The sequence below is a fragment of the Strongylocentrotus purpuratus genome, unplaced genomic scaffold (genome assembly GCF_000002235.5).
Source record: "Strongylocentrotus purpuratus isolate Spur 01 unplaced genomic scaffold, Spur_5.0 spur5_scaffold_3, whole genome shotgun sequence".
NCBI lineage: Eukaryota > Metazoa > Echinodermata > Echinoidea > Camarodonta > Strongylocentrotidae > Strongylocentrotus > Strongylocentrotus purpuratus.
In genome coordinates, this window is record NW_022145609.1 from 38,338,416 (window position 1) to 38,363,426 (window position 25,011).

Below are 25,011 nucleotides of genomic sequence, written 5' to 3' on the forward strand. Positions count from 1 at the left end.
TTCTTCTTTCAAAATCAAATCAATACAAAAATAGCAGTGTAGAAGCTGAAACTTACGGCATAAAAGTTCCGCTAATTGGTCAGCTAGTTTATACTATAAGTTCTCTGAACTGTTCACAAGGAACGGAAGTCATTCTCACTCCGGAATATTATTACTTAGGCGACAATATTTGTATAACCAGGCAGGAATGGAATCTTTAAAAGAACAATCGGAATACTCATTTTTGTAGCACTGATCTATCTATATAACTCTTAATCTTGTAAACATACAGTGTAAACTGTGCTTACGTGATACCAACGGAATATAAATTCTACAATATTTCAGTACTTGTACATTTTGAAAGATTTTTTTTGTACTGTTATTAGTCTAAACGCTGCACTCTTGGGCCCTCAAAAGCCTAAAAGTGTGTTGCCTTGTTTAGTCAGTAAAACATTTTGAGGGGGCGTGTCCCGGGCCCCCGTCCCCCGGGATCGCCGCCACTAGGTGATGGTGGTTTTTTACAGAGAGGGGCAAGAGGGGGGGGGGGGGGGGGGGGTTGCGGACCGGCTGTACCTTCACCTAAATCCGCCACCGGTGGTGATGATAGGGGAAAGCCCCGTCTTTGACCTCCCACCCCCTCCTCCTCCATAGTAAAGGCGTTACCCTCTCACAGACCCTTCTCCTCCCCTTCCCTCCCCCCCCCCCATAGCGTTCTCCGTTCATGACCTATATTTTGCGTCGAATAACCAGAAAGCATATTAAATGCCAAACAATAATGGGTGTAGATACAGTCCATTTCAAATTGTCATCAAGCATACTTGTGCCTGATGATCCAATTTCATCAAAACACGTATTGATGTTATCACAATTAAATGCAGATAGGAAGATTATTTGCCGTGTATTTTGATGCAAGTAATATGATAATAATGTTCCGTTTTTGTAAAGAAATGCGTCATATACACGTCTCTATTACGCGCTTCTTTTCCGATGAGCTTTGAAACTATTATCCCAGTTTAGCTATTGGAACTGTTATAACTACAAAGTACATTTCAAAATGTTCAAGGACCAATCGTCCCAGTCATCCACCTTCTACACCTGGGTCAAGGGAGGCAAATGTGGATGAATGTCTTGCCAAAGGGTATTGATGTAGTGAAAGGGACCCGAACTCTTTACCTTGCGATTTACCGTTGTAACTCATTCGGCCACCACACCACTTCAAAGCCGGGTCGATCTAGGGTTTAACAGAGCTAGGCCCTATTTTTAGAAGGAACTTAGTGTGTATTAATTTATGCATTTCTGATGTTTAGTGATTTGCTATCTATGCTACACTCCACATCAGGCATTAGAGATCGTAAAAATTCACGGTTTTCGACCCCCTTCCCCTCTATCATTCTACTGTATACGCCTCTCCTCTCCATTATTCCATGTTTTTGGGGGCAAAATGACGCTTCAGGAAAGAAGCATGATGTTTAGTCAGTATCATTAGACACACCGGAGGTATGTTTAGTCCAATTAACAAAACAATCGCCTGCGGATACATCGCCTGCACGCACTATTATAATAGTATTATATGATTGTAAACCCGAAATGTACTATTTAAAGGTACTGTTTAAAGGATCTTCTTAGAGGCACCATTCAACGTTCGATATGGTGGTGAAAAGTAGTTGATTAACCCATCAGTTTTATACAGAAAAGACAAAAGATCACCCCTAAAGGTTTTACGAACAAATTATCAACGCTTAGTGAGAGAAAATGTTAAGTATACTCTTCAAACAGATAACTACTGTGGCTTCTGATATGCAATTTCTATCTATTTATGTTTACATTTTTTCTTATTAACTTGTATTTTCATATTTTGTTGACATGTGTTAGGACTTATGTTATATTTTTTTCTTTATCTTAGTTAGTTATATTTAAGTTTTGATTTGATTTGATTTTTTCTTTTGCATTTTTACAAATATATAACAAACACATATTGCAAATTTAAACATGACAAAAGAATTATGTAGAATAAAGTAAGGCTGGCTGTAACTAATCGAAAGTTTTGTTAATGTTTTTATTTTCATCGTATTTACATTCAATTTTTATTAAATTGTACAGACAGGGCCGCCTGTAATATCAGAACTCGGTATTGAATAGGCCACCCTGTATAACGAATATTGAACTATTTAAATAAATGAAATAGGAACGTCAATAGGCATAAATAAAAAGAATTTAAAGTATTGCCAACTGTAGTCACCATCCATGTAGTCATGCTTCTGTTTATCTTTTGAAACTCTCAAAATTAGTAATACATGTACCTTTAGTATAATGTTAAGTAGCTCTTTCCTTTTAATCCAATCTTTAGGAGGGAATTGTACCAGTGTTATGGTCAGTGACATAACCACGAAAACCAAAGGCCGAGTTAGAAATCTGTCAATAAAGTCTAACATTGCAACCATGTTTCTAAGTACATGGCCCAAAATGAACATAGAAAACAAAGAAGAAAAAAATTGGCATTTACTTCATATTTTCCTTTATGCAATATCGGCGTTTTTTCCTCAAACATTTGAAAGTAATTCATAATCAGTGCTTCATCAATAGCATTCAATTTTAGTTAAATTCAAAGTAACATATACATTTTCTTCAAAAACATAAAAAATAAGATCATGTATACTGACATTCTCTATTTTCAATACATTATGCAGCAGTTTCTTCGTTCCATCAGGGAGGTGAGACTTTAACTCATATGCCCTGGTTCCATTACCATCTTTCCATTACGTCAGTTTGCATTACACAGTTAAAATTTTTGTGAACAAGTTGTTTAAAAGTTTAAACAACTCTTGATTAACGGGTGACCTGATCTAAGAGTTGTTTAAAATGTTAAGCAACTCGAGTTGTTTAAAGTTTAAACACTTAGTTGATCAACATTTTGAACAACTTGTTTAAAATCACAATTTAAACAACCGGTGTTGTTTAAAGACGGTTGTTTAAAACGGAGCTGTTGTTCAGTGGAGGTTGTTTACACCAACTGGGTTGTTTAAAGAAAGTTGTTTAAAAAGGAGCTGTTGTTCAGTGGGGGTTGTTTACACCAACTGGGTTGTTTAAAGAAAGTTGTTTAAAACGGAGCTGTTGTTCAGTGGGGGTTGTTTACACCAACTGGGTTGTTTAAAGAAAGTTGTTTAAAAAGAAGCTGTTGTTCAGTGGGGGTTGTTTACACCAACTGGGTTGCTTAAAGAAAGTTGTTTAAAATGGAGCTGTTGTTCAGTTGGGGTTGTTTAAACCAACTGGGTTGTTTAAAGAAAGTTGTTTAAAAAGGAGCTGTTGTTCAGTGGGGGTTGTTTACAACAAAAGGGTTGTATAATGGGGTATAATGGGGTATAATTTGGGTTTGATACTCTGAATAAGTGCACCACTACTTCTGGGTCTCTATATAGGTATATGAAGACTAGGGTAATTCTGCAATTCATGAATTAGCGCCAAAACATGAGCGCGCATGCACGCACGTATAAACTGCATATATATATAGGGATGCATGCAATCCCTATGGCAAGGAATTTAGCACACGTTATAACCGAGTGCGCGATCAGTGCCGCACTGCATGACGCGACGATTTTAAGTCTACCTGTATTCTGACATTTGCGTACAGATACCGAAAATTTTAACTGTGAACTTACGCTAAAAACTTCAAAGTAGTTAATAGAAAAGTGATTTCAATTAAGCCATTGAATCCCCAGTCACTTAGAAGCGCGTCGGTAGCTTGGTCGGCCATGATGTTGTGTTGTGGGTTGGAAAGTAATAACTATTAAGCTAAATAAATGTAAGTATAGAGACAAACAAAATGGAGCCTGCAGAAACACGTGTGGTTGCTTTGGTAGTTTAATCCAGACTCAATGTCCATGTGCTTTTACATATGTATCAATCTGTGTAGTCAGCAAAAGACCCTTGCATACACTTGCATTGTGTGTATGCATCTAATATGAATAACAATGAGCTGTGCCTTAACAGCTGCACTGCATTTCTAAGTGGCATGTCAATTTCAATTGCATGTTAGTTTCAAGGAACCTGTTTCTAAACATAACAATGTGAAATAAAGCCTTTAGCCAACACGCACTTAACTGGCACGAGACACATGACGTCATATGTAAACAACACTGTCTAAAAGCTCTCGTATAGTAAATATAGCAGTCATTAAATTTTAAACAACGAATGTTTAACAAAATTACTTCTGTTTCGAGCAACATTGTTTACAATTTGATCAACTGTTGTTTAAGATAGTGTACAACTGTAAGTGAACATCACTTTTTTAAACAGCGTTTTTACTGTGTAATGTTTATCTAAACATTGATGTAATCATGCTTTACTCGTTCGCACCCCTTTTAAGACCGTAATAAATTGTTCAACCCTTTGGGTCCTACAACCCACAAGCGTAGCCTTCAACTTAGGCTCCTTCATATTTTAATCTTCTTTTAGCCTTTACAGTTCATACTGAATGGAAACAAATTAGTTTTTACTTACTTTTGTTTTTGTATTTGACAATAGAATTCATGTTTGTTGGTAATTTTTTTTTTAAATTGGACATAATTATGAAACAATCAACTGCAACTGAACGTGAAACTACCTTGTTCGTGTCATCGTTAGTGATAATTGCCAATAGAAAAATCAGTATGGGTCTGTGATTTAGATAGCTAGGGAGGCTCAGCCCGCCGTGTCACAACCGACTTGAGCAGTTCCTTCGAAACCTTTCAAATTCTCCGGTTTCATTATAAATCGACGGATGATATTGCCTTTTTGGCGCCCCGCGCTTTCAAATAAGCGATCTTCTGACCTGGTCATTTTCTCAAGGGTAATTGTCGTCTGCGAGGCAAACAGAACGACTCTTTCATGGAATCACGAACTCCTTTTCATGACATGATAATGCAATGACCATGCATTATTTTTATTTTTTTATTTTTTTTATATCTGTTTGCATTTTCTTCGGAGGTTTTGTTACTTTTGTTTATATTCCTTCTTATAAGCTTCAAGTTTAAACAACTGATAAAAGAAATAGAAGCTTGAAAAACAACTAATGAGATAAACAGAAGCATCACGCAATCACGACATTTGAAAGGCAGTTTGGGGCATTTTATTATAGACAGTTTTGAAATCGGCAATTTTTAAAGCTAAAATAATGTTGCTGTCGATTGAATAAACATTTAAGCGTTCATTAAAACTAGACTGTTTACAGTTAGTCTGGTTGTTTGCCGAGTCAAGAAAAAGTGGTTTAGATACGGGAGGAGGAGCATATGGGGAAATTCACATATCAAAAAGCGAAAAAATAAAAGACAAGAGAAGGAAAGTTTTAGAGATGGGAAAGGCAACGTGAAAAGAAAATGATTAGCCCTCTCCCAACCCTCTCCCATACCCTCTCCCACACCCTCTCCCACACCCTCTCCTCTCTCGTATGTTTTTTTCGCATTTCATTCACCTAGTAAACCCCCCACACCCACACACACGCCCACACACCTGTATTTCTTCAACGGTTGGACCTTTAAGGTGGACCGATCCTACGCTACTGATTTCGTGTTCTCTCCATATTCTTTTAAAATCTCACTTTTCTCTCTCAATCTATCTCTCGCTCCCATTCTCTCCCTGCCCCCCTTCCCCCTCCACACAATCATAAACACAAACACAGCAACCATTTTTTAAATTTGTGCAACAATTTTTTTTCTTCACATGGACATGGATTTAGGGATATGTGGTGAAAGTCCTTGTATATCAACACTCCGTTTTATATGCAAAATATAGCTTGACGTCATGTACGCGATAATTCTGGTCGTAAGGATTAAACATTAATGCAATCACATTAGCATTTCGCAGCATGTGTCAAATATCATAATAATAATTTATTTATTAATTTTTCCGGATATGTGCCCATAGTGATTTTTGTCTCTTATTTTCTAACTTATTTATTTATTCATTCATTCGATGATTGATATCATTTATTTACTTAAATGTTTTCATGATGTTGCCTCACGAAGTGCACATCAATAAGCAAAACTTGTATTTTTCTTTTCGGATATCATCATTGAATGTTTATTTTCCCTATTCTAGCGAGAAAATATTTTTAAATTCCTTGCCTCGACGTATTTGTAGACATTGCTTGATAGTTTTCATTTTTTCTGAGACCCCCAAAAGATAAATATATATGTTTATATACTTTAAAATAGGTAAATATGATATAAGAATTTAAGTGATGAGGTTTAGTTTTTGTTACTTTTACTTGTTGACAAATCTTCGTCGGCAGATTTACTCAAAATCGTTTTTTACACCTAAGCTCTAAATACATTTCTAGGAAAGCTTCGTTAAAATGTCAAAATCTTGATTACCATGCTTCTCTTCTTAGGTGTTCTTTTCAAGAGCTCGTCTTTAAATCACAATAATTTGATCATTTATCTTGTTTTCTACATCTTCCCACCTTCAATTGATACCTAACCTACAGGTGTGAATTAGACGCGTCCAGAGCCATCTATACACAGAGTTTGGCCAATTCCCTTTCAGTTGCACTCGACATGGAGTATATTCTTTTATTTTGCGCTGGATTGCAAAATTAGTACTCGTCTTGGATTTGCATACAGATAACTCGTTACTGATCTTTTAACTTGCCCATTGTTTTTTTAAAAACATTTCTTTCTTATAGACTATAACTTTATTAATTGGATATGTACAGTACTTGAACAAACTCTTTGTTACACCAACGAAGAAAAACAATCAATTACATTCATAGCTGAGGTGATGATTTTGACAACTTTACCAAGCAAAGAGTAACCTATGGCAGAATTAAATCCCTCCTGTTTTAAATCTGATGGAAGTAAAAGTTATACCTGAATGACGCAGGTGTTTTGTTGTAATGAACCTTGGTAAAAAAAAAAGCCGGCACTCGATTTATAATGGCATTGTAGATTGATTAATGAGATGAAGTTAATGGTATCTAAAGGATTTGTTCTCATTACCAGTTCATATGATCCATACCGAAGAGTTAATGAAATGGATGCAATTAGCGGATATCGATGTGGTTGTTATGTATCAAAGTGAGTCAAACTTTTCATTGGAATTCATTTAGAGCTCGTTTGTCTTGATCATTTTGTGTCATAGCCAACATCCGCCGGTAGTGCTAGAGTAAATCAGAGTCAGGCCCCTGTATAATTGGAGATGAAAATATGCAATGGCGGATCTAGGAGGATGGGGGGATGGGGATGTGCCCCTAACAAAACCCTTTAAGTAAAAACGTCTCAAATACCTATACAAAATAAATATGTAGCCAATGAATGTGAACCCGTCGGCAATTTTGAATCCTAAAACACACCTGGTATTTTTAAAACTTTGTAATTTTTGTTTTAAATTTACCCCCCCCCCCCCCAGCTAGAGAAAAAATGGAACGGCCATATACGTTTACCATTTGTAAGGGATCGTTATCAAAATATTTTCAGTGGGGAGGGGCGTTTTAGACCCTGAGAACAGTTTTGCCCACAGTCAACTAACAATGGAAAATGTGTCACCTGATTTCTTCTGTTAAGTTAGATTACAAAGTTCTCTTAATTTCGGTTTTGAATATTGTCGAGTGGGGGTAGAGTCTAAATTATCCAATTCATAGTTTCCATTCCTACATTCTATGTTTAGCGAATTATCACTGTAGTTAAAAAGCGACGCAGAAAAGCAAAACAAGTCTGCCCAATGAGTAGAAAACACAGGTCCTCAGACTATATAATATATCAATGAGCATGAGAAAATATTCTTTGCTACTTTTTCGGCTTTTAATGGTGACCATAATCATGGGTCGAGAAGCGCAGTGGTGGGGATTGCGAAAAAGGGGCGGCAGTATTTACGAATCGAGGCAGGTACGATTTGCCAAATATGCCTCTCCAAAAGAAATAATTACAATTTTATATTCTTATTTTCATTCTTATTAATTGATAGATTTATTGATTTACGAAATTTAATTATTCATTGTAAAATAAAAAAAATATGGTATTTGTCTTAATTTATACCTCATTCGACATCGCAATTCATCAGCTCAAACATTGCCAAGGAAACAAACAAAAAGCCGTGATGTCATCTCGTTTTTGTTACATGTCATTCACTCAATGACCATCACAAAAAGGTCTCTCACTTTATGAATAGGTCAAGTTTTTAAACGTACCTTGGCAAGCATGTGTTAAATCTTTACAACAAAAATCTTATTTCGATACCACGGTTTGAATGTGCTAACCCAATTAAGTTCTTTGTAACAGAAATTAATTTTGCTCTGAGGGGAAAAGACTAGGGTAATGAATCGATGCGCCTGAACAAGTGCTAATCCCATATCACTTTAGAAGGACCAGAGGCGCCCGAGGCTATTGAATATTGTATATAATTAAAGCCTGCAAGGGAATCCCATTTGTTCCCGCATCCACTTAGCGGGATTTATTGAAAATCTGATTTCATTCGGGATGTCAAGTTTGCCTTTAAATTGCATTACCGCGATAGGGACGACATAATAAAAGTAATAAAAATACCAAACAATATACAATCTTTTATTGTGACGTACGTCCGCGCGAGTGGAGCATTGAAAATGTTTCCCATCCCTTTTGTACCCGTCCATACGCGTATTCATCTTATTTTTGTATCGGTAACATTTAAATGACTATATTTAGGCCTCTACACAAGGACAAACGCAACCATTATTCTTTCATTTCTTGTCGCATTTATAAGTTGTCCCAATAAAGTTGGAATAATTTGTTCTTACCTCTTTTCATAAAATTATTGTGTGATAATATTCTTGATAGACAAAGCCTATATTAATCTTATTAGAACTTTATTGATCAATCTCTATTACTCTTTAGATTTATTATCTACAGTTCTGATAAGATGTAAGCTTTATACAGTCAAACCTGTTTTAGTGACCACCTGTATAGAAAGATCACCTGTCTACAATGACCACTTTTGTTGTTTCCCTTAAAAGTGGTTTCTCATTGAAACATGTACTGAAGGAACCTGTACATAAAGACCACCTGTCTATAAAGACCACTTTTCTTGTCTCCCTTGTGTGGTCTTTATAGACAGGTTTGACTGTATATCAAGAAAGCTATTCGAAAACTATTCCAACTGTATGGGCAACAGCGTACATGTATACAATTTCTTCGTGTACGGAAAATAGTTAATTTTGGTATATACTTGTGTATTTTCCCGATTTCTGAGTAGCAATATAGACTTTTTTCTGTATGAATATATTATATATTGATAAAACCCTGTTTCGATTCAAGGCGGAGACATTTCTGTATCAATTGTTTTCCGCCTCTGCATTTAATAATGGATGGCCATACCAGGAATGGACAATAATTGTGACATTTGATATTGATTTAGAAACAGCGTTCACGAGCACATTGAGGAGCATCGATATTTTTACATTAGCTTAATTCAATTATACATATCAAATGCAAAATGTGAGTTGATAATTCAAAATGTCAAAAATGCCGTTGTTCACCATTATTCATTTATTATCGAATTGGCGATTGTAACGTTTTTCAAGCACTTCTCCGTTGCTATTTCGTAACAAAACAAAACGGGAAAAAACGCAAACATGACACGTAAGTAGCATTTTGCAATAGTTTCTTATTCACATTATATTAGATGGATTTAATATTTGATTTCCTTCTCTCTAACAATACATCAAAGCATGAGATGAGTGTTTTAACTATGAAAACAAATGACTGGATAGCCCAAGGCAAGCTGTAGCAATAAATTCTTGAATTCGGTCCGACTGTTCGAATACATTTCTGTTCAGAGTACCGACATTATGTTCAAATTTTCCATCATCATGCTTGAACAAAAGCTGGCTGTACTAATGTTCAGACTCAGAATTTGCTTTTGATTGTATCAATCCATCCCGTAACTCCTTGTATTCCATCTCCCAATTTAGAGAAAAGGTTGAATGAAATGCTAGACTCTGATATTTCTAGTTCGCTGCACTCTTACTCTGTATCAAAAGAAATTGATACAAGAAGGTAAATTTCACTTTGAAAAGACTTAAGACCTTGGAGCATTTGATAATTTTAGGCAAAACGTTAAAGGGATAGTTGAGTTCTGTTTTCATACCGCAAATGCCTTCAAAGTGCATGGTTATTGCTCTTATTCTTATCTTTGACATTTCTAGTGCCCTTTTAGAACCAAAAATTGCTATGAAGGTAATTTTAGACCCCGAAATGTGTAAAATTTAGCCAATACGATCATACCAATTCAGCTCCACTTTCCAAAAAATACGGTGATCGTTAGTTAATTATTCAATTAAAAATAACAATACATGGGCCGGCTGGTTGTGCGTAATATACCCAACACGAAAATGCCATCAAAAAAGCCAACATCGGCATTGGCTGAAATACGACGTAAGAGGCGCTATTTCCTTTTTTCAACGGTTTTTGTCAAATTATCCAATATTTTGTAGTGGTACACAAGTATTAGAAATCGTTATATTTAAGGATATTTCAGCCGTCTCTGAACCGATTTTGATCAAACAAAGATAATTTTGTCATTTAAATTGTATGTTCTTTCAAATTTGACACTCATCTTTTTATTATCTCACAAAAAAATATTTTGTGTAGCGCCCTCTGCAAAAGAACTCAACTATCCCTTTAACCATTGCCAAAAATTCTAAATTCACCTTGATAAAATATATAAAAGATAGGTGTAAAAAAAAAACGTATTGAGAAGCCAGTCTCCAAATTTATAGACAGGAAAATAACCAAGAAAGAAAACACATATCATTCTCCACATAATTACTTTAAATGTCTGTTTTGCATATTCCAAAGCGCAATTATATGAGCACTAGTAGCTACAAAAAGGGAAAAACATTATTTTGCTTGTAACTTTCCTGTACGTATTTTAATAATTACAGGATCAACTTGAGGAACAACAGTCAAAAGAAATATTGACTAGATACTTCAAATATTCAACTGCAAACAATGAGTTTACAAAGAAAATTGAAACATTACACATGTGACATGAGGCAACATCAGAGGGAGGGGTGAATTAAATCCCTCCCACTAAAAATTCACCTATATATTACCTACCTCTGTCGGTTGATAATAATAGTCAGAGAACATGTTTGCTTGTTTTTCAAGTATGAGTACTGGAAAATATGACACAATATACAAAAACGGATACATAAAATGTATTATTTGGTTCTAAAGGCAATTAATAAGGTGCTGAACCACGAGAAGTGTTCGTTACAATTTACACGTAATAATTATAATGACATATTATGAACATCGTCCCTCTTATTAATAACTTTTCTTGTGATGTTCCGGTGTTCCTAACAGTAAACTCTACAATATTATAATTTCCAGGTGATAGAATCTTGCACAGTTTTCATTTATGAACACTATTTGATAAGTCACTCGAAAATATATCTCTCTAGCCGTCATAATAAAAGAAATTTGCTCCGTATGTTACGCCGTTAATACATATCTTTTTACATGTTTGAAAAGACAGAAGAAATGAAAATTAGGAAACCTCGTAGCTTTGAAACTACGACCCGTTTCCAACCGGAAACGTCAACGCTGTTGTCCTTCCTTTTCAAAGTTAAAATAGTCATTTTTGTACGCATGATTCCAAGACAAACGAATGTCACATCAACTTGTCACGGATCAGTTCTTCAAGTCCGTCACAAGAGACAACTAAGGATCGATGGTGCTTCTCTGTTTCATACAGACACTGAACACAACGCTGTTGTCCATCCTTTTCAAAGTTAAAATAGTCATTTTTGTACGCATGATTACAAGGCAAACAAATGTCACATCAACTTGTCACGGATCAGTTCTTCAAATCCGTCACAAGAGACAACTGAGGGTCGATGGTGCTTCTCTGTTTCATACAGACACTGAACATTAAACGAAACTCCTTAAGTCGCCACCAATAGATAATGGAGTTTGCAATCCAATTGACGTTAATCATCATGTCCGAAGCGTTGATTAGACAGTCGTTTTCATGGCCTAGACTCTGTAGGGTCCAGGTTACCCAGGGACAGATCCAGCAAAGGACAGTGGTTCCAAAGACTAGTCCGAAGGTGCGGAGTACTCTCTGGTTCTGGTCCTTGCGTTCTTGGGTGATGCTGCCGCAGCAAGGTACCCCGGCGACGGAACGGTAGATGAAGAGGTAGCAAAGGCCAGTGGCGATGGTGGTCGACCAGGAGAGGGAGAGGAGAGCGACGAAGAGCTTATCGTCGTCAATGGGGGCAATGGACGAAGAGCAGATGAACCCTAATGCCCACGTCACGATACATGTCATGATCAGTCGCGGTGTGGTGATGATGTTCCGAGAGCCAAAGGGGTCCACACGGATGGTGATGAATTGGTAACCGGTTACCAAGACGATGCTTAAAAGTGATACCATGATAGATGTTGCCAACAAAATGACAAGGAACAAATAAGCCTGGAAAGAGAGAAAAATACAGTCTAATAGCGACAAAAACTAAAACGTGCAACCAGTGTAAACAACAGTTTATTTTATTTTTCATTTTATAAATTAAGCCGATGCCATCAAAAAATGAGCTTTAGGTGCTAAAGGTCACAGTTTCAAGGTTTTTCCTTCACGGTTATTTTGTTAATGTTTTTAATTCATTTGTATTGGACTAACCATTTTTTAGTGGTATTGTGTACATAAAGGGAAATTTTAGTAATGAAATTATGAGAATTTTTTGCTTCACATTAATGCATTCCATCTCCATTTCGAAAGAATTAATAGGAAGAAACAAGAGATCAAATAGCTAATTTGATGAGGTAATTGTGGTTGGAATTTCAAACAGAATATGATGTAATTATACATGAGAGACCAATTATCACAGAACTTTGCAGTGTTCAAAAGTGATTTGTAATGACTTCTATTTCGTCAAAATTAACAATCGTACAAATTATGAGGCAGGCTTTTTTGAAAACTGACAAACTGTAGAAGTGTCGTGGTATAGTGGCTATGTCACCAGACTGGATCACATCATTCAAATGATTTCATTTCTTATGCAAAACATAATACAATGAATAATTATATTACAAAAATATGCAATGAATCGACAAATATGATAGAAAAAAGCACGAGAAAAGAGGAACTAACTAGAAGCAGAGCTTGTTGAAGTGTTAGTTCCTCAGATGCTGTTTTACAATACCGGTATAACATGAACAAAGTATGTTTATAAAATCAATAAATAGAAAAAATAGGTAATAGATTCGCGGTTCGAGTCCCACCGCGGCACTAATGTCCTTTGGCAAGACATTAATCTACATTTGCCACTCTTCACCCAGGTGAAGTAAATGGGTACCCGGTAGGAAGAAATCCCTTGCGTTATTTAGCGCTTTATTATGGCAGCTCAGCTACAGCCGGGGTAATAATATAATACTTTGTATAAGCGCAGTAGAGTTTTAGCAGCTGCGCTATATAAATGGACCTATTACCATTTAACTATCACATACTGAAAATGTTTTAATGTCTTAGATGAAATACATGGGTGTGCTATTTGATTGCCAGGATGTGGATAATCTATGTTTGTTATAAGAATTCCAGTGCAATCCAACATGTATTATTGGGGATGTGTTAGAAGTTAAATTGAATTTATTTAAAAAAAAAATGTTTTCCCACTTCCTACTTCACAGGTGGTATATACATGTACAATGTACAAGATATTCATGTAATGTAGTTTTAAAGATACGTGTACTACGGCCCTTTTGCAGCTAAAATCAAATTCTGTAGAACTTTGCAGGAATTATGAATATGTCATGTTCGTTCCATCTGTGAACTTTAAACATTAGCTGTGTCCTAGTATTCAAATTATGCAAGGAAACCCATTTATCTTCTAGACTTCACTGTCAGACGATATTGAGTGACTGACTGACATCATTTATTGTTTTATTTGGTAATAACATAACATGAGCTGTAACAGGTACATGGGCATTTGTCTACATTAATAACCCACCGTACTTGTAATGGCCAAAATTAAACTGATTGAATCTTTGTGCAGCACAAAAAGTTTGACGATTTGGTGAAAGGGTCTGAAAATCAGACTTTTACTTAGGTGATTGCAATCACTTAAGTCGATTCAACAACTAATGGTCGTTATTTTCCCACCAAAAGCCATTTTCAAGCCCTTTCGTTTTGAAGGAAGTTATAAATTAGTATTGTCTTTCAAATGCCGTTTGAATTTAACCTTTTCATTTTTGGCCTGCAAATGGGACATAATACCTTTAACATACATGTACATGAAGCTTGAAAGCCATAGCGTGCGAATATAGCATTTCAAGCAGTTGTATGACCCTCTCCCCCCTCTTCCATGACGAAAATCACCTTTTTATTGTCTTTTTGTGTTCAATATTGATTATTGCTCAATGATCTAAAGACTCCAAGATTATAAAGTGCTTAACAAATATAAAAAAAATAGTATTTCTCAGTATTTCCCGGTGTCTCAGGTTTTTGTCAAAATTTGGTAGCGTCATTTATCAGTAAATACCGGTATGTATCATCCAGTATTTTCCGCTCCGGTATTTAGTGGCCAACCCTGTGTAGTTGGTAACGTATGTTACTGACATCACCAAATCAAATCTCTTCATGGAAAGGCAATAGTTATCGATTGTCTTACCTCATAGGGAGGTTCGAATCCAACGAACCCTTCGAAACATGCCATCACGATGGCACCGCACATATCGGAGAGTACGAGGTTGTAAGGAAAGATATGATGCTGCTTACGAAGTCGACGATGACACGGAATCAAGATGAGCGTGGCGATCATCATCGACATCGCAATTGCCAACGTGACGAGTTTAATGTAATATAAAGGCGTTTTACACGACGGTTCGGACCCATCACCATCGTCGTCGTCGTCCGTCATCGGCGACATCGTAATGTTGGCATCATCGTAGCTCGCGTTGAATGGTGATGAGGTATTCATTGTTCAAAGACGAGTTGAAAGCTGGCAGGGTGTGATGTTGACGAGATCTGTTCTTGAAATGAAGAGAATGAGAATGACGTGGTTTAATCATGAAGAGCGGTTGATGCTGGTCTGGCAGTGAACGTCAAACGTTAATACCACCTTGATTTGTGATGCGCGCTAGCTCGGATTATACGTCTTCGCATCAATATCAGTTCGGGATGATGCGATTGGGTTAGAGGGTGATTGACTGGGCATCGCCAGGTCTGCTTCCTTTTGTTTTTCCGTTTTTCCAATTAGTAACGAAAAAAAGGTTCCATTAATACAAAACGTGTTCTTTATTGAATTCAATTCAATTCAAATGAACATTTATTTTCTTCCATTCAATTTGACAACATATTTGCTCTTGCAAAAGTTTAAGGAACAGATCGTACCAAGTTAGAAATGTCTTCAGAAAATTAGTGTCTGACCAAATTAAATAATTTTTAGGAGGACAATGCAGCTAAATCCATTCCTCTGGTATTTCTAACGCAGACTTGAATGAATGCGTACTGCGGAACAATTATCAACGGAGCGATATCCTATTTTATTTCTTTCAATTATCGTGCACTGTTTTCACCTCGGATGGGATTCACTTAAAGCCCCTCTAAAGTGTTTGGAGCCCCCAAAAAATGAAGACAACATTTTACTTAAATTGTATCATAATTTAAAAGAGGATGTCATTTAAGACAAATTTCTGTAAGGATTTTCAAAACAAATGTGTTTAAAGTCGAAAATTGATGAAAGAATGCAAAATGTAGGTTTATGTATTATTTTATCAATATTTGTCTTCAAACACATTTTCGGGGGAGAAATCTTTGCAGAAGTGTGTTTTAAAATGATATCCTCTTTCACATTACGATACAATGAAAGTGAAATTTTTCCATCACATTTTTGGGGAATTTGGGGCTCCCGACACTTTAGAGGGGACCACGTTTGTTGCTCTTAAATGTATTTATTTACCTTACCAATATAGATTCCCTACATGACATGTGATTGTTTCATATTAACCAATCGCGATTTGAAACTGCCCTTGACCTCGATGATAGGTAATCATTTATATATTTGCTCTTTCCTCTATCAACCTAAGTTTGCCTATAAGCGAGTGTATCTTTATGCATGAGCTCGCCTTTAAGTATTCTAACGCTTCTAATTTCTCTTGAAAAGAATGAGCGTGAGGAGGTGATTGACTGTTTGAGCTATGAATTATGGTAAACAAATTAAACATATTTGGTTTAGATATCATCATATCAAGAAACTGTCATTTTGACCCTTCACCAAACTCTAGAAAAATGATTACTCTCAGATGTAAAAATCCATCTATGACGTCATGAAATAATCCAATAAAACGTTGACATGGCTCGTCAACACTGAACGTTGAAATAATATACTATGTCCAATTTGCAGCCAACGTCAAATTCGTCAAAATTGTATCACGTATGTCCTATCTATGACATTTGAACGTTAGCAGTGTCAGACACTATTGAGTGACTGACTGACTTCTTTTTTTCTTCTTTGGTAATAACATACATAAAATGAGCTGTAAATTAAGGTACATGAGCATAGATCTACATCAATAACCCACTTCTTCTGACTGACTGACATCTTTTTTTCTTTGGTTATATACATACAGGCGCGCTGGAAGCTGTTTGGGATTGGGGGGGGGGGCAAACATTCCAGGGGGCTCACATTCCAGGGGCAGTGACGTAATGAGAAAAAAAATTCGGAAGGGGGGGGGGCAGACAAAAAATCTGCATCACCACCAGTCTTACACGTTACAAGCAGGTCCCGCGGAACGTTTTTCAAAGTGGAGTATTATCGATCAGGAAGAGCGTAAATTGGTGTGGGGTCCAGGGCATGAGCCTCGGCAGGGGGTCAAGGGGCTGAGCCCCCGGAAGCTCGGGGGTTTTAGGTTTTTAATTACGGTTAGATGAGCATCCAGGGGCCCTCTGTAAGGCAATAATTGACGTGTTCCAGGGGGGGGGGGGGAGAGCCCCAAGAAGCTCAGAGGTTTTAATATTTAACTACGGTCAGATGAGCATCCAGGGGCCGTCTTAGGGCCCTTGATGTGCTCCAGGGGGCATGCAGAGACCCTGGAAGCTCTGGGGTTTTAAGCATTTAATTACGGTCAGATGAGCATTTTTTATACCTTATTTGTGACATTGGCAAGTCACCTATTTTTTTCTTCGTCTTTCTTTCTTTTTCTCGTTAACATACTTTTTCATAAAGGAGGGGGGGGGGGGGGCTCGAGCCCAGCCACTTTTCAGACCAAGACATTAAGGCTTCTAAATAAGCGTATTTCGCCTGACTGTAATTTGGGAATTTCTTATTTTCCAACAAACGCATATAAAGGTATGACTTACAAAAAAAATGGAGAAAAAATGCCGGAAAATCATGTCACAACATCAACATTTGTAAATCACTTGTTTCGAATAAGAAATACATCACCCCCCCCCCCCCCCATTAGTACGCCAGCGCTCAGGGGCTCGTGTCTTCTCACCCCTATAACAAAAAAACGGACACGCTTTCCCATTCTCGCACAATATATCAACGATATGCGCGTATCGCTATTATAGAGACCTCCATTGATAAATACCGTATAGGTGGCATGCGCAATGTTTATGAAATTTAATTCCTGTGAACTTTCCTTTTTCTTTGAATGGAATTGTATATGTGATTTAATTCAGGTTTTTATTATTGTTACGTTCTTTTTGATTAAAAATACAAACCATTTTTACTCCTTTACAGTTTTTTTGTTTTTTGTTTTTTGGAGGGGTGGGCGTTTTTATTTTATTTATTTATTTTATTTTTTTTTGGGGGGGGGGCAACTGCCCCTGCCCCCCCCCCACTTCCGGCGCCTATGTATACATAAAATGAGCTGTAACAGGTACATGAACATTTGTCTACATCAATAAACCAAAATGACCAAAATTAAACTGATTGAATCTTTGTGCAGCACAAAACGTACAACCATTCGGTACAAGGTTATAACAATAGACTATTACTAAACTGATTGCAATCAAGTCGATTCGACAACTAATGCTCGTTATTTTCCCACTTAAAGACATTTTCGAGCCCTTTCCTTTTGAGGGAACTTCTAAATTAGTATTATCTTTCAAATGCCGTTGGAATTTAACCTTGTCCTTTTTTCGGCCTGCAAATTGGACATTTAACCAGGAGATGCTGTCTCTACTATGACATTTACTGGCGGATCCAGGGGCATGGCGCATGTGCCTCCCCCGGCAAAACACATTCTGGATAATCAACATGTTATACATATTTTATTCTGGGGGAGGAGGGGGGTCCGGCATTTGAGGGGCGGCAGGGTTCCCTAAATCATGTCATGTTGGCCGGGGAGGGAGCAACTTACAAACAAATTTCAACAAAAAGAATGAAGTAGTGTGGGTCCAGCCACTGAGGGGAACTGGGTGATGGGGAAGGGGGCACCAGACACTAGAAATATTAGGTATTATTATATATATATAAGGCTTCCAAGTGGTACAATAACTCATGGTATTAATATCTATAGTGCAGTACCCGGATGACAGCTCAATAGTGTTTTTGTATAGCTCCACAGCTCTGTTATCCGGGAATTTCAACTATCGATTGATCATCGAATTTTGTTATTTCGCTAGTCAGCCTGATATAGGTAATAGTAATGAAATTGTATGGCTTTGTTTTCGTGTGATACAAGAACATTAAGAATATATTGCTCTCGCTATGACAATATTAGACGAATCGATAGGTCGACAATTCCAATATTCTCGCTTTGACAATATTTGACGAGTCAATAGCTCGACCCACTCGACGAGTCCAATATTGCTATAACGAGAGCAATATATTATAGACTGCGTCACACTCGAAACCATTCAATATTATATAAGTATTATAGAGAGATAGATGAATTGCAAGAGAACAAGGCAAATCGGATAGGTAATGATGTGGGAAGGGTCACGTTGCTCTGGCTTTCTATCTTTCTTAAAAAAAATATTTGTATGGGCCATTCTGCCCCTGTGCCCCCGTAGATACGCAACAGCAGCTAACGATGTACCTGCTTTAGTGGCCACCTGTCTACAAAGACCATATTTTTTGTTTCCCTTAAAAATGGTTTCTCATTGAACCATGAACTCATAAATGAACCTGTCTACAAAGGCCGCTTTTTGTGTCTCCCTTTGGCAGTCGTTATAGACAGGTGTGACTGTATATATATATACAGAAGAGACAACAATAGAAACGCAAATGGAATAAGCCTATATAATTATACACTTTTCGTCAGCAGTATCAGGATTATGAATACCATTATAAATGTCAGCATATTATTGAAATATGGCAATCCTGGACGACCAATCAGAGCAACATAAAAAATCAAAATGTACTTTTTGCAAAGTACGGCCCATTGCTTAACTGCTTATACTATATTATAATGAAATATAAAATACATTTTGATATAAACCAGTTACATGCATCAACCTCATTACATAATTTAATATCCACAAAAATCAAAACAAATTAAAAAACAGTTTTTGCAAAGGACTTGTATATTTGTATTTTAAAACATATTTACCAGAAACAGTAATCCATGTGATGTCCATACCATGCAGTGACAGCTAGCTGAAGAAGAATTAAGCAGAAACGATACATTAAAACGTACCTACATTAGCCGGTTTGACATGCAAAACAGTATAGAGCAATGGTCAAATTCAGCTTTCCAGACAATTTGTCTACCTGTGCTAAGGCCTACAGTAAGTTAACTTTGTTGAGATTAGGTGTAAACTATAACTACGTGCTGAGTAGTAGTATAGTTAGACAGATAGATGGATATAGATCATCTATGATTAATATGACGTCCTATACATAACTATAAGTATCTCCGAAGCAAAAAGTAATGGTAGACTAGACTAGGCTAGTCTTTAAAGGCACACGGTTGAATTTCGTGATATAGGTCTTGTTAGTGAAAGTTATCTTACTCTTTGATTGATAGTCTCTGTAACACCTGTAAGTCCTATACCAGCAAAACCATAATTATTACCCGGCCCAATGGTCAAAATTGGACTGTTTGGGATTGGTCTGCATGGAGTCAATGTGGTGGTTAATTATAACAGTAATATTGTCTCGTATTATCTTAATCTTACCTGCATTGATTTGCACCACCGTTTACAAACGTGTCGTGGCTATACTGATTGCATAAATATTATTACAGGCTAGTCTATCACTGTGAAAGTTATGCCCATTTTATGTAGAAAAAGCAAAACATACCGTCCTGTTCGAGTCGGTCAATCGGCCTACGCACATCCTGCCATCACTTTTTAGGGTCTAAAATGTCAGCTCTAGTTTCATGTCTATATAGTTACCGATTCTACTTTCAGTGCCGTATGAGGGTCCGGACATTGAGGACATCGAGGGGCGTTGCCATCATGCAAGCGGGGAGAGGCGGGGTGGGGGAGGGGGAGGGGAGAGGGGGGGGGGGGGGGGGGGGGGGGGGGGGGGGGGGGGGGGGGAGGTCAGTCTTACTCGGTGTTCGCGTTGAAGCTGAATAGAGTGTTCAATTAATTGTGACGTCATAAATAAACTATTTTTAGGGTTTCCAAATTTGAACTTTATTTTCTGAAAGAGCATCAAAAATAATGTCCAACTGTCGAAAACCAATATGACCATCCGAATAAATATATTTATAATAAGAAATCAGAGCAAAGTAAAAGTGAAATCCTATCGGATGGTCATAAAATATCTCAGCCAATACTTTTTTTCTTTTCTTTATGTGATCTCAGCCAATACTTAACATATTCAACTCCGGGTTTTCGACATAGGGACATTATTTTTGATGCTCTTTCGGAAAATGAAAGTCAATTAAGAAATTCTAAAAATAAATTTGTATGATGTCACGTGCTTCGGTACTCTATTAGGGCTATCGATTAGGTGTCGATGTGAGGTCCTTTTTTCTTCTGTTCACGTAGCTGTCAGCTAGGCTGTCACCCTCTCCCTTTCTTCATCCTTGTTGTTCTCATTTTCTCTCAAGTTGTATCCCCTATGATTATGATTGAGAGGGTCACGGAGGTACATACCCCCTTCTCTCCCCTTATAAGCACCACCTATTACTTTAGCAAACCTGCAATCATAAAATGAAATCATTTCTTTCTTTTTCTGCTCTCATCCAAGGTCACCGGAATAAAATTTGATGGGTCAGGTTGTAAACTAAACTGTTATAAAATAAAGGTCAAGTTACACACTAAGAAATGACACAACTTTGAACCCTAAATATTTCCAAATAGCAGCAGATTGGTAGCCTCGGTAGGGGTGCAACTTTAAACGTGGCAGGGCCGGTGCATTTCAGATCCGTAATTTTGTTAGGGACCATAAACAACTTTTCGTCAGGCTTTGTTTATATTTTAGTTTATAAATAGTAGGAATTACACACTAAGCCCATTTGCATGTGATTTTCTATTACTTTTTTCATCTCTCCCCCTTTCCCTTTTTTCTTCTTTCTTCTTTCTTTTTTTTTTTTACCCCAAAGTTATGTCACTTGTTTGTTTGCTTCTTTGATCGATTATTTGTTGTTTCTTTCTTTCTTTTTCTCACCTGAAAATTGTTTTTCTTTAGTTGTCCTATTTGTAGGCCTTCTGGCCCGAATTCACAAAGCAAGGTTTGAGCTCAGACCAAGGTTTGAGCTCAAACCTACTTTTGTTTCGCCAAACCTCCTTTTGTTCTTTACAAACCAGGTTTGTAAAAAACGCGTAAAACGCGTCATATGACGTACGAAAACCAAGGTTTGTCGACAAACCTGCTTTGTGAATTCGGGCCATAGAGTATAGAGGCATTGAGTGAAATGCAAGGCGTATTCCCGATTTTTCTGCGTGTGCCGCCGTTGTAGGACATGAGCGAGCTAGCGCACCCTCGATCTCGGTCGTAGCGGAGCGCGCGCTCGCAATCAAGTAAATTTCATTTGTACACAAACAATACGTCGGTCCCGCCCATACATTCCTGACGTGGTGAGTAACATAAGAAAAGCTGTTAATGCAATGGAATTCTGTATTTTAATCAAACTCCGTACTGAGCGTGTGAATTTCAAATAGAAGACAGATTAGTAAGAAAGTGGAAAAAAGGTACGGAGTTCTAGGTGAGTGTCGTGATGTCGTGGCTTTGCCTTTGTCGGACTCGACGACGCTTCGCGACTCTTCGATTTTGAGTTTGACTCCGAGTTTTGTGTGATGATTTATTAACTGAGTGAGTCACGTTGATGAATTGAACGATCTTTCAGCCTTTTGTTTTGAATTTAAGAGTGAAACGCACAGTGAGAATAAGACCCTTAAGAGGTGATGAAAGATGAGTGATAATTATGATGATGACTGAATGATAAAGAAGAAATAGCGTACTGAATTAGAATAGACCTAGATCTAGGCCTATGTGAATAATATTATTACACCTGTCGGCTTTCCAAGGTGAAGGTGGTCCACAACAAGAGTTTAAAACTGGGAGCAACTTTACTTTAGAATACCCCACCACAAAAGTTGAAAACAGGCGCGTAGCCAGGGGGGGGGGGGCGGTGGGGGCGGTCGCCCCCCACAAAAATGCCGCCCCCAAAAAAGAGAGAGAAAGAGAAGAAAAAAGTAAGAGGACGTACATGTAGGAAGAAAAAGGGAAAAGGAGTCGAGAACGGTATACGAATCGTCTTCTTTCTCTAATAATTTAATGAAACGTGAAAGCTTCCGCGTAAAGGGGGGGGGGAGGGAACAGAAATCAGACAAGGATTAAGAAGTCGAGAACGGTACTTTGAGTCATCTTTTTTCTCTAATAAATTAATGAAACGTCAAAGCTTTTGCGCTTCGCATGGGAGGGGGACTGAATACAGATAAGGATTAAGATTTAAGAGTCGAGAAAGGTACAACGAATCATCTTCTTTGTCTAATAATACGTCAAAGCTTTCGCGCTTTGCACATGAGGGGCGGACTGAATTCAGACAAGGATTGCGAGTCGAGAAAGGTACAACGAATCGTCTTCTTTCAAAACTCCCCCCTCCCTGCACCCACCCCCCTAGGGAGCAAGCTGCACGCACTCTATAAGTGATTCGCACGCTTTGCGTGCTCACTACTGCCCCCCCTAAAATAAAATCCAGGCTACGTGCTTGGTTGAAAAGATGTTCATAGGTTAACCAATAATTTATCAATGAATCTAAATATAAAGACTTATCCCTAAACCAGAAGAAGAAGAAACCTAAACCAAAATCTAACCGTAAGGCCTAACTTTGACCCTCAGTCAGTTACCCTACTATACTATAGTATAGACTACACAGGCGCGTACGCAGGATTTTTTCAAGGGGGGGGTTTTAACATTTATAAATCGGGCCGAAAATTTCGCAACGACTCAGCCAGCCGCTGAATAAGCGGGGGGGGGGGGGGGTAAGAGGTCACTTTTTTTTGTCCCCAAAAAATCGCAACGACTCAGCCGACCGCTGAATAAGCGGGGGGGGGGGGGGGGGGGGGGGTGTTTGTATGTCCACTTGGAACTACATTAACATGAGATATGATATGTAAATACCACGCCGAGCTAGGCGGAAGGATACATAAATAAAGGGTCTTACAATATGGCTACTAATCAGTAACTACATCGTCTGCCAGACTCTATCATTTCACCGAGTCATATAACATATTACAACATGGTGGCAGCGGTGAAGAAGAATTAAAACACAAAAAGTGACAGACTATATAGATTGAACAAAGGTTCCAGTTTATAATTAGAATCTCACATAAAGACACTTCATGTATATTGGATAATAACCAAAATTTTTTTTTACTTATTCATAGCAACAACAACAACAACAACAACAACAACAAAAAAAGAAAAGGAGAAGAGAGAAATAGCATACAATGATGCTAATGTAAAGAAATGTGCCCAATGGTATCTTTGTTAGATAATCAAGCAACATAACTTTCTTGAATACAGTGTTTTGTGTTGAGTTATTATAAATGTTTTAAGAATATGAGAACAAAGTTGAATGTATGTTCTAAAGTTTCCATAGAGTTGTTCAGTAGCTCTGCCCAGCAAAGATCTTTGTATGAGCAAATTTTAAACAATGTTTTGCTTACAAACTAGTATTACAGTATTTTGGTTGTAAATATATGTAAGTACAATTTACTTCTAAATGGCCAAGTTTGGATTAGCAAATAAGAAGTTGGAAATGTCAATATAGAAGAAAAAAAACTGTATACCGGTAGGCATGTGTTTGCTGATGTATATGTAACCGCATAGTTTTATTTTTTATCATTTGGTTTTAGGTATTCCACGTAATAATCTCTCAAAAAAAGGACTACTTTATGGATCTAAAGTAAGGTTGCGAATTTTGGTTCTTATGAATCATAAACATATTCCTTAATTGTTACTTGGCAATCAGTCGGGCATATGTTAAAGTATTTTTAAGGTATTGGTATTTGCAAAATGTTTGCTTGCAGGTGTTTGGAGTTTCAAGAGGTTTTATGATTAACTGTTATAACTTTTCTTCGTTATTCATTAAAAAAAAAAATCTATTGTGAGGGAGATGTTGTATGTCCACTTGGAACTACATTAACATGAGATATGATATGTAAATACCACGCCGAGCTAGGCGGAAGGATACATAAATAAAGGGTCTTACAATATGGCTACTAATCAGTAACTACATCGTCTGCCAGACTCTATCATTTCACCGAGTCATATAACATAAGGGGGGGGGGGGGGGGGGGGGGGGGGGGGGGGGGGTAAGAGGACACTTTTTTTTTTTTTTTTGGTATCGAAATTTGAAAATTTGACATTTTGCTCCGTTGGGGGGGGGGGGTAAGGTCATCTTTTTGAGGTCAGCCATGGGAATTTAAAAAAAAAAAAAAAAAATCCAAAAGGGGGGGGGGTTTTAGGGGAATTTAGGGGGGGGGGGTTTACACACAAAAAATACCAAAGGGGGGGTTTAACCCCTAAACCCCCCCCCCCCCTGTGTACGCGTCTGAGACTACACTGTATAGGCATTGGAAGTTCATTTACACAATTAATAAAGAAGCTAAAGCTGATGGAGTTGTGTAATTTTGGACCATGTAAATGATGTATACTATACCTAGACGTTATGTGTC

The 25,011-nt window shown here is 37.5% G+C and overlaps 1 protein-coding gene and 1 long non-coding RNA gene across 2 annotated transcripts in view; one reads left to right on the forward strand and one right to left on the reverse strand.

Annotated features, from left to right (window-relative positions):
* Positions 1-14,598: 14,598 nt before the first annotated feature.
* LOC105437340 lies at positions 14,599-20,326 on the reverse strand. Its single transcript, XR_004066053.1, has 3 exons — positions 20,177-20,326; positions 19,485-19,531; positions 14,599-14,949 (listed from the first exon to the last, which is right to left on the reverse strand). It is a non-coding gene; the product is annotated as an uncharacterized LOC105437340 (long non-coding RNA).
* Positions 20,327-21,921: 1,595 nt separating this feature from the next.
* LOC105437347 (multiple PDZ domain protein-like) overlaps positions 21,922-25,011 on the forward strand; it is a 67,598-nt gene continuing 64,508 nt past the window's right edge. The window contains exon 1 of the mRNA XM_030996902.1: positions 21,922-22,034. The gene's annotated coding sequence lies outside the window, so the exon portion shown is untranslated. The remainder of the gene's footprint in view (positions 22,035-25,011) is intronic.